Source organism: Cloeon dipterum, chromosome 3, assembly GCF_949628265.1.
Source record: "Cloeon dipterum chromosome 3, ieCloDipt1.1, whole genome shotgun sequence".
Classification (NCBI taxonomy): domain Eukaryota; kingdom Metazoa; phylum Arthropoda; class Insecta; order Ephemeroptera; family Baetidae; genus Cloeon; species Cloeon dipterum.
This window is the reverse complement of record NC_088788.1, coordinates 21,643,428-21,658,566: the sequence shown is the minus strand read 5'-3', so window position 1 is coordinate 21,658,566 and position 15,139 is coordinate 21,643,428.

The window sequence follows — 15,139 nt, the reverse complement described above, 5'->3', positions numbered from 1 at the left end:
TGGCAGAACGTGGCGCCACTTCCATCAATACATTCTCTTCAGTTATTTGCTAAAGAGCTCACATGCTTATACAGAGAGTGTACTGTACACACACAAAGGAACTTGATGATGAAAGTTGGAGTGAATACATAATATCTGGTATTAGCCAGCACGGCTGCAACGACGAGTTTCGTCGTAAAAATGAATGTACATTGCTTTCCTGCTTTGTCGGTGAAAAGTGCCCTCGAGGAAATGAGAATGCAAAACTTGATTGAAGCCATTGTGTTATATGTTATGGCATGGCGCACCGACACAAAAAAGGCACAGAAACAAATGAGCAGGCACCAGCGAGAGAAAATGTTTTTTTACCAAGCGCCTTTTAAGTAAGTTTCATCACGGTTTCCTGTGTGTGTGTTTTAATTTTCAGCCAGCCAGATCGATTTTCACATTCTGCGCCTTTTGTACGGCTTTTTTCGCATTTGTACGAAAGCAGCAAAAACTGGTCTCGCTAGCATGAACCGAGTGAGCAAATTTGCAATGCAAACCCCGAAGCGACCTGTCACCAATTTTGTAAGGCTGCGCAACTCAGCCTTTTTTCTTTAACTTTTTGCAGTCATTTTGAGTTGGCTGCGTGTATTTTTAAATATGAATACGTAATTAAGTAAGCCGGCATCTGACAAATATATGATAACATGAAGTCATCAAGATTCTAATATGCTGGAATGAAAATTGGACTGGTTTTTCATCTCGTCCATAGTTTCGGCTACACCTGTTTCTGAATTGGTGCTCGGTTTCCCGAATTTAGTGCTGTTGATAATTTGGCAAAATAAAAGTTTTAAAATTAGGATTTGAAATAATGTTCTAATAAAAAATAAGAATCGAAAAGAAAGTCGGTCAAATTAATACAATTTTAGGTCTGAAACTTGACTTTATCAAAAGAAAAAAATTATTGATACAAAGACACCACCAATGCAAAATTAGGCATGAGTGAAAAACAAGTCTCTGAATGGTGACCAGTGCATAAGTTAAGAAATTTCCAATTTAAACTAGATGCTCGAAATCTAAATTGTTTATCTCAGTATTTTGGATTTTTAATGCTTCATGATATCCCTCAAATGTGCCTAAAAAATTATATACTTTTAATTTATGCAAATATTGTGTGCATATTCTCTACGCCACGAACAGTATAATGTGTACACGCTTGAAATATTTTTCCCCTGTCGGCACAATTTACATTTTCAAAATTTATGCAACAAACGGCCTGCAAAATATTTGACGTTTCGATCGCCATTGCTTCAACAATCAATAATGATTTAGATAAATCTTAATTTATTTCCTCATTATTTATTAAGATAATTAAGTCCAATTAATGGCCTTCGCGTCTTGCCCTTGCTGCGACAAGAGTAACCCATTCTATGTTTTCTCCAACTCAGGAAATGCCCTCCTTGAGGGAAAATTGCTTCAAAAGAAACTAATGGCTCGCATCCACTCTGCGCCCTAATTAAAGTGATTGAAAACAATAGTGATTTTCAAGAGTGCGACCGACCCCTTGCTCGCCGAGTATCATCGCAAATAAAGGCCGAAGGGGATTTCATTCATGACAGCGGAGCTATCTCAGTCAGCAGAGAGTTGAGGTAAGAGAGAGAGAGAGAGAGAGAGAGAGAGAGAGAGAGAGAGAGAGAGAGAGAGAGAGAGAGAGAGAGAGAGAGAGAGAGAGAGAGAGAGAGGAGGAAGCTGGAAAGCTACGTTCGTACGTTTCGTCGCTGATGGCAGCCAGCTGAAGGGCGAGAGAGTCGGGGCGGTGCAGCAAGGGAACACTTTGGCCAAGTGACCGATGGTCCGCAGCCATCACTTCTCCCCCGAGATCCAATTGATAACGCGCCCCGCTTTTGTGTGTCCGGCATGAAAATGTCAAGAACGACGCGCTCGCTCAACTTATCTGCGTCAATATGCCGCGCGTGTGTCTCGTTCCTTCTTTCTTCCTTTCTTTCTCTCTTCCATTCGCCTTCCCTCTTCGGATTGCCGGCACGCCCGATGCAAATTTTCAACTTTGCGACTTAACCCTGCGTGAAATTGCGTTTAAAAAGACGTTAGCGAACGTCCCGCTGGAAACACGCGGTGTATTTTTGAGTTTGACACAGGAATGAAATATAGCGATGCAATTTGTCCCTCTTTTCTCTTGTTGTTTCGGATGGGGGAATTCGCCGCTATGCCAGCGCAGCACAATGTATGGAATAAACATCTATTTTTCAAGCGGCTCGCGACGCGTCAGAAATGTCGGTTTTCGGGCGCACCGCAATAATGGGATTTTATTGCCGACAAATCGATCAGAATTGGAGTGCGACTTGCTAATATTGAAAAATCTGTGTTTACGATTACGCAATAAATCGTGGCCGATGGGGAGTAATATTATACCGAACCACAATGAAAAAACGGTTTTATCTCATGTCTGATAGACTTGACTAACCAACGCGTGACTGATCGTAAATTCAGCTTCCCAGCCGATAGATTACAATACCCAATTGTTGTTTTGTCTTTCGAACCTTTCAAATCGATTAAAGGAATTGTCAGTCACCGATTTGATTAAGTTGGGGAACATATGTAAGTGAAAATTTTGGAAAATGCTTTCAAATTCAATTTTTTTTAGGGCAAACAAGACTTGTCCATGCACGCATAATTTTTTTATCTAAATGTTTGGCTCAAAGGATAACGTGTTATTCAATCTGCATTTGCGAATTGCGAGTATATTTCGGAGCTTCGTCTAAATTTTTAGTCGGTATTTCATAGATTCCATATTCTTCCATTCCACTTTTCGCTTTTGAAATGATGGGTTAATAAAATGCGTAAAATGCTAAAAAAGCGCTGCGCCTCACTAGTGTTGTTCTGAATACGAAGGCAAGCCCGGAATATACCTTAACAAGCAAGAAATCACTCCCGGAAAGCCGCCTTCTCGTTAATGCTGTTTATTCATTTGCATGAAGAAAATCACTACTCACTCAGCAGCTAACGTGAAAGGAATTCGCCAGCAGCGGTCCGATTCGTTTCTCCACTAAATCAATAAATTTGCCATTAATTTGCATCAAAATGAGGTTCCTTTCAGGCAGATATAATTCAGTGAGGACAAAGGCGAGTCGCATAATGAAAAGTACTGCTGGATAATGAGTCGTTGCTTTTGCCAATGAGGAACCTCCAGGAGGTATATAATTGAGACGATTTCACCCGACCGAGATGGCAAAGGCTTATTTGAATACCTTTCACCCTCTCCAGATTCAAATGGCAGATGGAAAAGAGAAAAGTAAACCGTAGCTAGAGCCGCGCTGAGTGCGAGAGAGAGAGAGAGAGCCAAGTTCCTCAAAAAAGGTGGCACGCAGTAGAAATTTGTATGCGTCGAGCCTTTCGCCGAAAATCGGCTTTTCGCAAACGTCGCGCGTAAATTTGGCATTGGCTGAAATTATTTATTTAGCGCGCGTGCAAACAAAAACCAGTCGCTGACGATTTATCGGAGTGGAACAAAAAACACTGAAGAAGAGCAGCTGCAGGGATGTGAAAGGCTGAACTTTTTCAATGGACGGTTGAAACCTTTTTTTCCAGCGCATCGTCAGACTAACATACTAGTTTGTGTTAAAATGGTTTTTCTTGAAAGGTTTTCATATTTTCCACGAATTCTCAAAAGATTGCGCTGTTTCTTTCAATTGCATGATGTTTTCTCTGACTCAAAAGCTCGTTAGAAAATATATTCATGTTAACGAGGAAAGCGGAAAAACACTATTCACTTATTATTTAGAATATTATTCTTGTTTATTCTTCCTAAGGCCAAAAACAATAAAATACATTAAATATGAAAATATTAAAGCAAGAAAGGGTGAACAGCACTAGCGAAAAAAAATGCTGAAACGATCCATTATAGAGTATTATCACGCCGCACTGAGCCGCAATATAATATTTATCACACACCTACGATCGATGTACAACAACATGAAATTTACATATTACATTGTGGATTGAGTTGGAAAACACTTTTTATATTTAGCGGCTTGGAATAATGTGATACTTATATTTTGACAATTGAGCAAATTTTACATATCAATAGATTTTTCATCACAAAATGGTCATTTTTAGTTCGCAGAAACATGTAATGAATACGTTTGTCTTTACACAATAAAGCTTTTCGACAAATTTTTAACCTTGCCCACAGCTAATATTGATGTTTTCACTCTTTTATCGATATGCTTTACTGAAACATAAACCTGAAGCTTGGAAAGTGATTCCAAGATAATTTATTCACTTTATTATTTAAAAATTATTTTCAAGACGACGCACCAGTTTCCAAAATTAAATCCCTGCATGCACTTGGAGAAGAAAGGAAATATTTATCTATGTGTCATAGACTACCGTTTTTTACGTCCCTAGCAGAGCTGCGTGCGAATAGAAAGTTAAGGGAAGTTAGTTGCCTGCTATGAAAATTAATAATAGAAGGACCGGCCTCTTTGCAAGTGGAAGGAGGAGCGGAAAGAAATAATTGAGGCATGATTGCATGGCATCGCGCCGAAATCTCGGCAGCAGAGGGAGTGCGCTAGGAATTGTATATGGAGAACAGGAGGCGTAGGCGATAAAATAATTCATCAAAGTGGCGCTTCTAATGGAACGTGAAATATCTCCCCTTGATAATTTTTATTTTCTTATTCTGCACTGGAGGGAGATAAAGCTTGCTTTCGGTGGTGTGGTGCGAGAGGAAAAGAAGAGGCGTGCGAAATTCATAAATAAATCACGCCCGAGCAATGGAAAAGTTGCTGCTGGAAAGAGCGAACCAACTTTTTTCCGTTGCTCACTTACAGGAGAAGAATCGTTCCGGCAAAGCAGCATAGGAGAAGAGATTTGGTGAAATATTTTTATTGCCCACGTCAAGTTATTATATTATGGCACCAGCCGGCTGGATAAAAAAGAAGCAACGCGCCAAGTCCACCGCGCTAGCTGCTCTCTCGCACTTTTTCTCATAAAAAACAATTTAATCTTATGGGGAGCGAAACACAACACAAAAGACATCGCGCCGGAAATAAAACAGCGGCTGGCAGGGGTGCTTGTTTTTGACGGCACACTTTTCATTCGGCCCCCCGCAGCCACTCTCCTCTTCTCTTTCTCTCGAAAATGTCCTCTATGCTAATACATTTGTCCCAGTCGACCCTGGAAATGTGTATTTGGCGCTTTTGCTTATTTTATTTCGCCTTATTTGAATGTGTGTGCGCGCCGCGAGCGCGTGTTTGTGTGTCGCGCGGGCTCCGTTCTATAATTCGCCCTCTGTTCTCTTATTTTACGACGTGCTTCCGCAGCAATAATTTTTATTTCACCTCTTTTTTGCGACACGACGAAATAAAATACAATTTTTATTCAAATGAGCTTTACATCGGCCAGCAATAAATCAAGCAAAGATCCATTTCGTTCTTCTCCCAATGACACTCTGCGTACTTGTCGATTCTCCATTTGCGTCGCGAACTATACAATCCTCGCAGATCCCTCCACTTTGCCAAAAATGTTGACACGCAATTTCTCAATAAGTGTTAGGTCGTTAATCAAAGTTGATTTTCATGCCAATTCGTGGCATTTTCTCGAGCATTTGAGGTACGATATTTATGCTATTAAATTTTGTAATATAGGTGCATTCTTTGTGATTTGTGAATAAGATCCAGATGGAAAACAATAATTTTAAAATTGACTTTAAAAATGTGGTTTGCTGTTGTAATGCAACGCCGTAAAAACTAATAGAATCGTTTTTTCTTTACGCCACCTTCCAATATCTCGATAATGGAAAATTGACTTCGACAGATGAAATAACATTTTAAATTCCGTTTATTGCTCACTTATCAAGTCGTTACTCTGAACAATAAGATAGATGTCTGCTGCAGTGGGAGTTGCGTGACCCAACTCGTTTCGCGGAAAATGCAGCTATAAAACGAACCTTACTCACTGAGCTCCGTGTAGACGTACACTCAACTGAATGAGCATTATTTCCCATAATATGCTCGGGTACGGCACGAATTTGAGAAATATGAGTTCTGCAGTTGCCCGCGAGACTAATGCGCGTCCTTCCCGCAGACGGCGTGTGCACGATAAAAGATATTAAGGAGGCGTGCAACTTCCGCGAGATAAAAATAATTAGAAAACGCCAGTGCTGACACCCGGTTTTCTCTCACTTCGCTTTGATTCATTACACCATTAAAAGTTTGGAACACCAAGTTATTTGGATTTCACTCGCGGGAAACCCCTTGAAAACTCAAAAAAATCCGCCTCTAGAGAGCGCAGCCAAGTGAAGTTGTTCGCCTGAGCATCTCTTTTCCATCCATCCATTTTTTCTTTTGCTAATCTAACAAGCTCAACTCCGAACGACCAAAATAAGTTTCTTGCGAAAATTGGCGAGGATTTCGTGCAGCTTTTTTCAGCAAAAGCTTCTCTCTTATGCATATTTTTTAAGAGTGAAGAAGAAACTGAATTCTTCAATATCAAATTGGAAAGCCCAAAATTTGTTCACAGCATGAAATGAAAGTTCCCGATATAGGAAAAAATAACATGTGAGCTGTTCTAAAACATTGCAACAGTTTCAGTATATTTCATGCGGAATCAGAGTCCCCTCTAACAGTCTTTGTGTTGACCGTGCACGTACTTATGGTATAGATGTTCCAGTGGCCTTCGACAGAAGTTTATCATTTACTAAAGATTTAATTATGACTTATGGTCTAATATTATCAAAGTTTTTCATTTAAAAAAGACTTTTCCACTTACTATTTGCCGGTGATTCTTCCCAAACACTTAGTTCCAGAACCTCCTCACATAATATCGCAAATGGTCGCGAATACTCATGAGAATTGTGAGTTTGCAATGTTAGTTTTCATAATTCGAAAGCCAACGACAGTTTCAATTTTGCAGGTAGTAGCGGCAGCGTCATTATCATTTTATTTATATATTTGACTTCCTCATTTTTCTTGAAAAGTTGATTAAGACCTTATTCTGAGATTGTTCTAACATTTGAAATTTCAATCACCGAATTAATTTCATGCATTTCACACTCGCAGCTAAATATTTTTCGTGCATAACAACATCTAGCAAATTTTTTCATGGTTTCCATTTTCAAGCACACCAGGGCCCCCAATTTATCCAGTGGCTTGCAAAAAACCGAACTCACTCAAGAGTCAATTTTAAAATTTATCATTTATGAGAAGACTCCATCGTGTATGTATCCATTTCAAAGAGGACCAAATGAAACGTTACGAGAATTACCAGTCTATCGTAAAATTTCATAAAATGATAAAACCCCTCATTATTATACACGAATGCCAAATTCAATTGCCAAAGCCAATCAATGAATCTGATTTCTGTTATTTCATTTCTCGGAAACAAATCCCACTTCACGTACCGCAATCGTGTTCAGTGAATGTGCAAAATCTGGATCAAAAGTTATAAGTCGATTAAATAATTTTCACGTGCTGACTTCCAATTCCATACCGCAGGGCATTCGCTTTAGTTCGAAGGTGTTGGAAATGCCACTGTAGCTGTCAGAAAAGATATCCAATTCATTAAAGGGACGACAGGAAGAAACGGCGGCGCGAGAGTTTTGCTCCGGCCTGGCGCGTGTTGTGCTTTTGTTGTTCTCGCAAGGAGCTGTGCGCCGGCAGCGGAGGAAATTGGCGCAAACAACTCATCAATCATCTTTTAATTTGGCGTAAATACAAGTTTGGCGGTATAAAGCATGCCACGGCGCGCAAGGGGGGAGAGAGAAGAAGCAGCTAGCAAAAGTTACATTTCCAAAGTTGCAGACGCTGAATGTGTCTGCTTTGATATTATACATCTCTCGAAAACTCATCGCATAGGAACAACCGCAAGAAACAGCAGTAATTTATTATGGATGAGCCGGAGCTGCCATTCGGAAATGCAAATTTTGTTATCAACAGGCGCCACGTTCAATTATACTTTTAATAGGGAGCGCTGGCTGCACCAGCCGCCTGACGCCTTCGGTGTGCTGCTGCCTTTAATTTTATTGCTCCCGTCGGGAATAAGTTTGCTGACACAGAAAGGCGGAGCGCAGTGATTTGGTCTCTTGTGTTGGAATGTCGGTTTGGCGCGCGCGTGTGTGAAATTATCCCTTATTCATCGAGCGCTAATCGAATTGCGCGCTGAGCGGCGGCTTAAGAAGTTTTCTCTCTCGATTAAGTGCAAATATGAGCAGGCGAAGCCTCGACAAAGGCGACGACGGCTTTCGCAGAGTTCAGAGTTCAAAGGCACTTACTGTTATTTGGGCGTTGTTGTTTGCAAATTCATTAAAACGGAAACGTTCTCATTCGGCGAAAACGGGCTCGGCGGCGGCAGCGAGCGCGTACATACATGCTGAGATTACACACCAATCATCGCATTAGGGTTCTCTCTGCTACGCAAATGCTTCACGAGTTCATTGACGCGCGAAATTATTTTGGTTGTTTAGCAAATTAGCAAGACCCGCCGCTCAACTGCAATTTGGCTTATTGGCATTGGCACGACGCGGGAGTTTGTTTGCTCAATTTGCTGGACAAAGAGCCGGCTGATTGCGTTAAGCAGCGCCCTCGACCTAAGAGACAAATCGCATCATGTTCAAGAGGGCTCTCAAGAAAAGGAAAAGAAAATTAGTTTATCAAATTATTGCGTTTTGCTTCTTTGGAATGAATGCTGGTTTGAAGCAATTCACATGATTTTTTACATTGTAGGAATTTTCCAAAATTAATTTTGGAATGCTTTAAATCTAGTTTTAATGGAATTGCTTTACTTAAACTGAGCTTTCTAAAGTTCACTCTATATGTGACTGTGTAAGTAATTGCAGTTTCCTTGTGGGCTCCGTTAAAATTAGTTTGCGTGATTTTCAGAACAAACGTCTCCTTGAATGGGCTATTGTTTGTCACTTGCATGGTTGACAATTTAACCACAAACCAACGTCATGCTTATTCTGCTTTAACGAATTTTATTCTATGCGTGCACTTTGAGAAATTTGAGCTTCACGTGGTTCCTGTTTCATCAGTGAGAGAATAAAATAGTCTTGTTAGATACGTATCGCATTTCATTCTTGGTAAGCGTTTTCCTGCTGCAAGATTTCGCCAACAGCAAGGAAATTAAGAAAAATTTATGCAGAAATCTCAATTAACTTCTTTGCGCTTGAACACCAGCAGCGAATTATACGCGAAGAAAGTTGGATGAGAATATTTCAGGCTGAGCCGTCGGGCGGAAAAGCAAACAAACTATTTTTTTCGTCTCTTCACCCTCGGCTAATTCAGCCTAGTTCTCGCCGCTCCACTTTTCTTCACATGGAATGCGATAAAAATGAAAAATTTATCACACGCAATTATGAGAAAAGTAATTTCCTCGTCGTCGCCGTGGATTTAATTAACGCGCGTTAAAACCCATTAAACTTTGTTAGACCACTCAAGAGAGTGTTGCTGCTGTAAGTAATGAAATAAAAAGCTGCATAATAAATTACCTTGTGTGAGTGCAATATCAGAGCTAAAAATGGGACTTTATGCAAATGCGCGCATTAACTTTTGCAACAAGCGCACAATGTTGCTCCGACCGTGATACCCTTAAGGCAAACCAGGCTGGTAGGGGTGGGTACATATAAAAAGAGCGCACATGAAGCCGCCAACGCCGTTGAGCTTCGCAAAATAATGAAATAACAAGAACGACGCTGTTCGAAAGAGACATTCTGTCGCCACTTTAATGGTCCATGAAAATCTCGGCCATTTCTCCATCTAATTATTTCACTTTTTGTTTCGAGAGCTTTTAAATAGCGTAATTGCCTCACCAGCTCAACTCTCGTTTTCCAAAAGAAACTTTTGCTTGGCAATCATTTTATTTATAACACATGAAAATGATTGAGTTTGCATGGTAAAATTATTAGTGTGGAGGTTGCGTTTAAAAAACATAAGCCATCTGTCTGCTATAATATGTCTTGGACAAATTTGTAGACCTGAATATATCTCAAGAAAAGAAAATAACTATATTAGAACCAATTTTTTAAAATGTCCCAGATAATACTTGAATACCTTTTAGGCTGGATATCTAGAAACAGCTTTTTCACAAGTAGACATGTGTATAAAACACTAACCGGCAATGTTTTTTCACTCTAAACATTTTTCAAACAAAGAATTGCTCAAGTGAATCTAATGATTTTGTATGTTACACTGATGAGTTTTCACATTTCATGATTTCTGACGAGATGTAAAAAATTATTCCAGCTGCTAATAGAAAATTGGGAACATGATTTGTTTTGAACGTTTTACTCGAAATATTACGTGTCTCCTTGCGAACATTCTTGTTCAATTGATAACGCATTCAGCACTTCTCAAGTAAAATATTTTTCAAACGACTATGAAGTCTTCACAGATTTATGCACCTATAGAATAAACGCCATGAATGAAAGACAGTGTATTAAATTAAGTAAGTTAAGGGTTACCGACCGTGGTCAGACGTTTCAAATTAATTTGGGAAATCAGATCTTGATCAAAAGATTTCCCCTCCGGTCTTTCACACGCAATTTGTATGGCAACAAATTAACACTGCGTGAGTGGTGGGTATGGATCGTCCTTTCCAAAACCACATCAGAGAGGCTGCCAACTATCCAAGTGCAGTGAAGCTCGATTTCCACCCCCGCGCATCAGGAAAAGTGGAATTGGTAAACTTCACGAGGGTTCAAGCTGCAGCAGTGGCACGGAGCGTCTATTCCTATGTGCATCATATTAAAATTTTTAGCGTGTTTGTAGAGGCAAGAGAGGGCAGAGAAGAAACGGAAGCTACAGCGACTTGCTTCCAGCTCCACAGACACAAAGTGGAGCCCGGAGCTGTGCCCCTAGATTTTGTTGTTTGAGGCTCTCTTCTTCTGTGTCCGGCAAGTCGGCCGGCCGCCCACTCCACTTCCGTCGGGCCTCTCGGCCAAGCCGCTGGAATTCGCGCTGCTGCTTTTGAGCGCAACTTTTCATCCAGCTTCAACATCCTCCATCCTCCTCCAATGAATACTTTCGAGATTAAGGCCACATTCTATTTTACGGCTTCCACGCGAGAGCCGACAATAGCCATAAAAATGTATCTGTGTGTGAAATAAGAAACGCTACGTGAATTTAATCTGTTGGACCGCCCGCTGCGTTCGCTTCTCGCCTACATTTTCCTCCTTTTCTCCCTGGCAAAAGCACACGCGTTCCTCTCGCGCCTGACAATATCTCCACACATCTTTCTTTAGCATACAGGCTCAGGAAGCCCCCTATTCTCCGAAAACATGTAGACGAAAAAGCACGTTCCCTCCGAATTACATTATCTGCATGACACATAACTCTTGAAACGCAGACACAAATTGATTTAAATGTCTTAATCTATAATCATTTAACATTTACAAAAAATTCCCACCCACTCAAAAATAGCACCAATTATAAAGTTCCATTTGGAACATTTTTGCTCATATTACTGTATCCGGGCAATGCGCCACGCTAAGGGCGATCATATTTCGTCATTTCTAAACAGTCGAGAAATCTGAAGTTTTTATTTTTCGGAGAAACGGTGGCAGCTCGCATCAGGCTTCAGGCGCACACAAAAGGAGCTGGCAAATATTTCTCTGATGCAAATGCAAGGAGAACTCTTCTTTCATGTGGGCGGGCAAGTGATGTTTTTGAAGTCTGTGTATGTGCTGACCCGCAGCCAAGCAAGTACTCGAGAAAATGAGTTCGCGGAGAACATTAAAAAGAAAAACAAGAAAAAGCGAGAGAGTATAATGTCGGGAGCTGCCGGTGAATGTAGTTTATTCTAAAAGGTGCTTTATTATGAATTCAATTTTCCTGCTAGTGCATGCAGCTCGCGCGCTATTATTTTCATTTTCCTGCATAAAGATCGCGAATTCAATTTTTACATGTCATATTCCAGCTCCCATCGTGACGTATTTATTTGCAAAAGCAAGAGTCATGAATATTTTCTTTACATATCGAGAGCATGCAACGATTTCGGCTCGTGTGTGTCGCTGACGAATGTTTGGAAAAAATGTTTGACAAACGATTTGTCGTGAATGATATTTCTTTTAGGTCACGTTCTCCGGGCCGCCCGCGCTCGCTCTCTCAGTTTTTCCTCGAAAAGAGATGCGCTCCGCAGATTACAAAGGGATGTGTGCAAGGGGAAAAAAGACACCTGCTGCCATAAAAACAGCAGCAGCAACACATCCCTGAGCGGCGCCAAAGAATAAATTGTAACACGAGTCAAAACGCCATGTAATGTGAAAGAAATGTTATATACGAAGCTGTCACCGCTTTTTTGCACCTCTGCGGCGCGGCAAGCGAAATGAGAATCAAGCACAAAAGCCTCCACCGCTCGCGTTGCACGCGCCGCGCCGTTCCACGCGCTACCTAACTCACTCCGCTGATTTATTTTCGCACCCCACGGAACGCGAAATTCTCGCCGCCGCCTTCAGAAGAGGCAGATATGATGCGACTTTCATCTTTTGATAGCGCAAAACTCCCTCTTTGAAATTGATTCAAACGGTCCCAGCAAACGTCTAAATAAATACGATTTCAGCTACATCTCTCGCGCTCGTGTTCTCTTTCTCTCGTCGGCGTTTTTATTGCTCTGCAAGCCGACTGAGGAGGAAAAGAAATTGATGTGTTTCTCGGAAAAGCATTCCGTCTCTCGCACTCTGGCAGCCGCAGCACACCAGCATTTTAATCTCAGGCTAATGACACTTGAAATCTAAAGTCTCGCCCAGCAGAGCACAGTTACTTGGCGTGTGTGTATGTGTCTCCATTTGGGGCGACGAATAGTTATAGCAGAACCGCACCAGAAGACCTTTTTTCTGACGTTCCAAGCTGTCTGGGGGCGCTCCAATTTCTCACACCAAGAATAATATATGGCCTCGAGTACTCATTCCGGTGCCAGAAAAAGCCATTCATTCAAACTCGCAGACACTCCCCAAATCACGCAGCACCGTCATAAATCAGCGTAATATAATATACACTTATGCATCGGAGAACTCTGGACCCATTCAAATGCGATTTTACTCAACAATTTAGCCGCACATTCGTTTTTGCAACCGCCTGAAATAGCGCGCGATATTTCCATTTCATTGCCTCGCACGAAACTGGATGACAAAGAAGATTTTTCTCGTCTGCTCAGTTCTTTGTTGCAAAGCTAGAAATCATTTCCGCGAGAGACACCGCGGCTCGCAGGTTCATCTTTCTGCAAATCCGCACAGCAAACCGAAAAACACGCGTTGTCGTGCATAAATCTGTAGACAGAAATAGATGAGTCTAGAGCTCTTGATCCGCATATCTCAAAGGGTCGGGAATTCTAAACACAAATTCTAATGCATTTTAGACAATGAAATAATTATCTTCCATTCGTAATTTGCTCTAAATTAAAATATCAAAAATAGTGAACACTTTTCCGGGTGTTGGCAGTGGAAGAATAATTTTTATATTTTTTCTGATCATTCTCGCCTTTGCTGTATATATGTGTCACGGAATTTTTATATTTTATTCATTCTTCATCCTATTAATATATAATTTTTTAACCGTACAAATCCTAATCTCTGTCCTGTACCACATTACTTCAGATAGGCAGGCACTATTATTGCGCAGATAGATTCAAAATTTGGTTTTATTGCGGATCAGTAGAGTAGCTTTACCCCCACATACCAAAATTAAAAACAATGAAATTACAAAAAATATACCATTTGCAAACAGAGAAATTCAGTATTCTAAGAAAAATATTGGACCAATAACTTTTTGTTTCCATGCACATTTGACTACTTTGAATGAACTGGAGCTCTCGTTCATACACAGGTTCGGTGAAAAATGTTCCACAAACGATAGCAGATGACTAGAAAACACTATAACGTTTCACGCAGTATTGTTGAATATTGTTTAATCAATTTTGTTACGTAAATTTGCAATAGATCCATGTGAGTGCAAAACTAACTACCAACGTATTGTTTGTAAACAAACAATAGCCTGAGTGGAGTATGCGTTGCAAATATTGCAATCTGTTGTGAATTGCCAACCCCTGCACACGCACGCATGGCTCTGCTTTTTAATTCAGAAAAGCACACTGGGGGCTTGCTCAACGCGCAAATGCGTTACTCGATTGAGTGATTTCCGCTCGTGAAATAAAATCACAACAACCGGTTTCGCAGCCAGCAATCAATGGTGGGAGCTAGGCATAAAAAAGTTGTGGCAAATTGAGCCCCGTCGTAAATCTTGCGTGGCATTTTGTCAAAGCCAGAAGCAACCAACAGAAAGAGAGAGAGAGAGAGAGAGAGTCGAACGGCGCGCGCGATTTCAGAGGTTAGCTTCAAAGGCTAAACGAGCGAGAGCGGCGGGTGAGCGAACGGGCGCCTACAATATAAAGTGCAAAGCAAATGTAGAAAAAAAGCTGCTGATGCTGCTGTCATTATTTTGTTTCGAGCCTTTTTTGATGCCGGCGCGCGTAAATATAAAAAGGGCGTCGACCGTTAGCTCGCTCACAGGCGCTCGAAACAAAATTTAAAATTCTCTTTTCTACAGCAATAAAAAACGTGGAGGAGAATTAGAGTTCTAATGTGCAAAAGGCGGAGAGGCAGGCGGCTGCGCCGCCTGGCTTTTCTTCTTTGCTGTGTGTTTCAACAGTTTAATAGATTCCCCATGAGGCTGTGAAAAAGGACTGATGCGCAGCATAAACGCATTTTTCCGCACTGAACTTTTTCCAGGCGCAGAGGAAATATTTTACATCCTATTGGCGTAGGAAATTCACAGACTCGGCATTTTGCAGCTGCCAAGCCGGTCTCTCTCTCGCTCTCCGTAAATGGAATTTTAAGAGCCTTGCATTGCAAAGGTATAGCAAGCGAGCGCTCTTCTGGCTGCGACAGGATGAAGAATGAACCTGCGCCTGAAAAAGAGAGCAAATTGGAACGCTTTATTCGCGAGACGTTATTCGTCCTGAACGCCGTTAAGATTGAAATCTAATTGCTTTACAATAGTGCAAAAAAATCCCTGCCCGCGGTTTAATAAAATGGGAATCGCATAAATCAGTTGATAATTTTTTCCCTGTTCAACATTCCCCGGCTGAACTTTTCGGGCGGAAAAAAAGAGACGGCAGTGTGGGTGCGACTTTCTTTTGAAAGTGACTCTGCAGTCGCCGGCCGCTT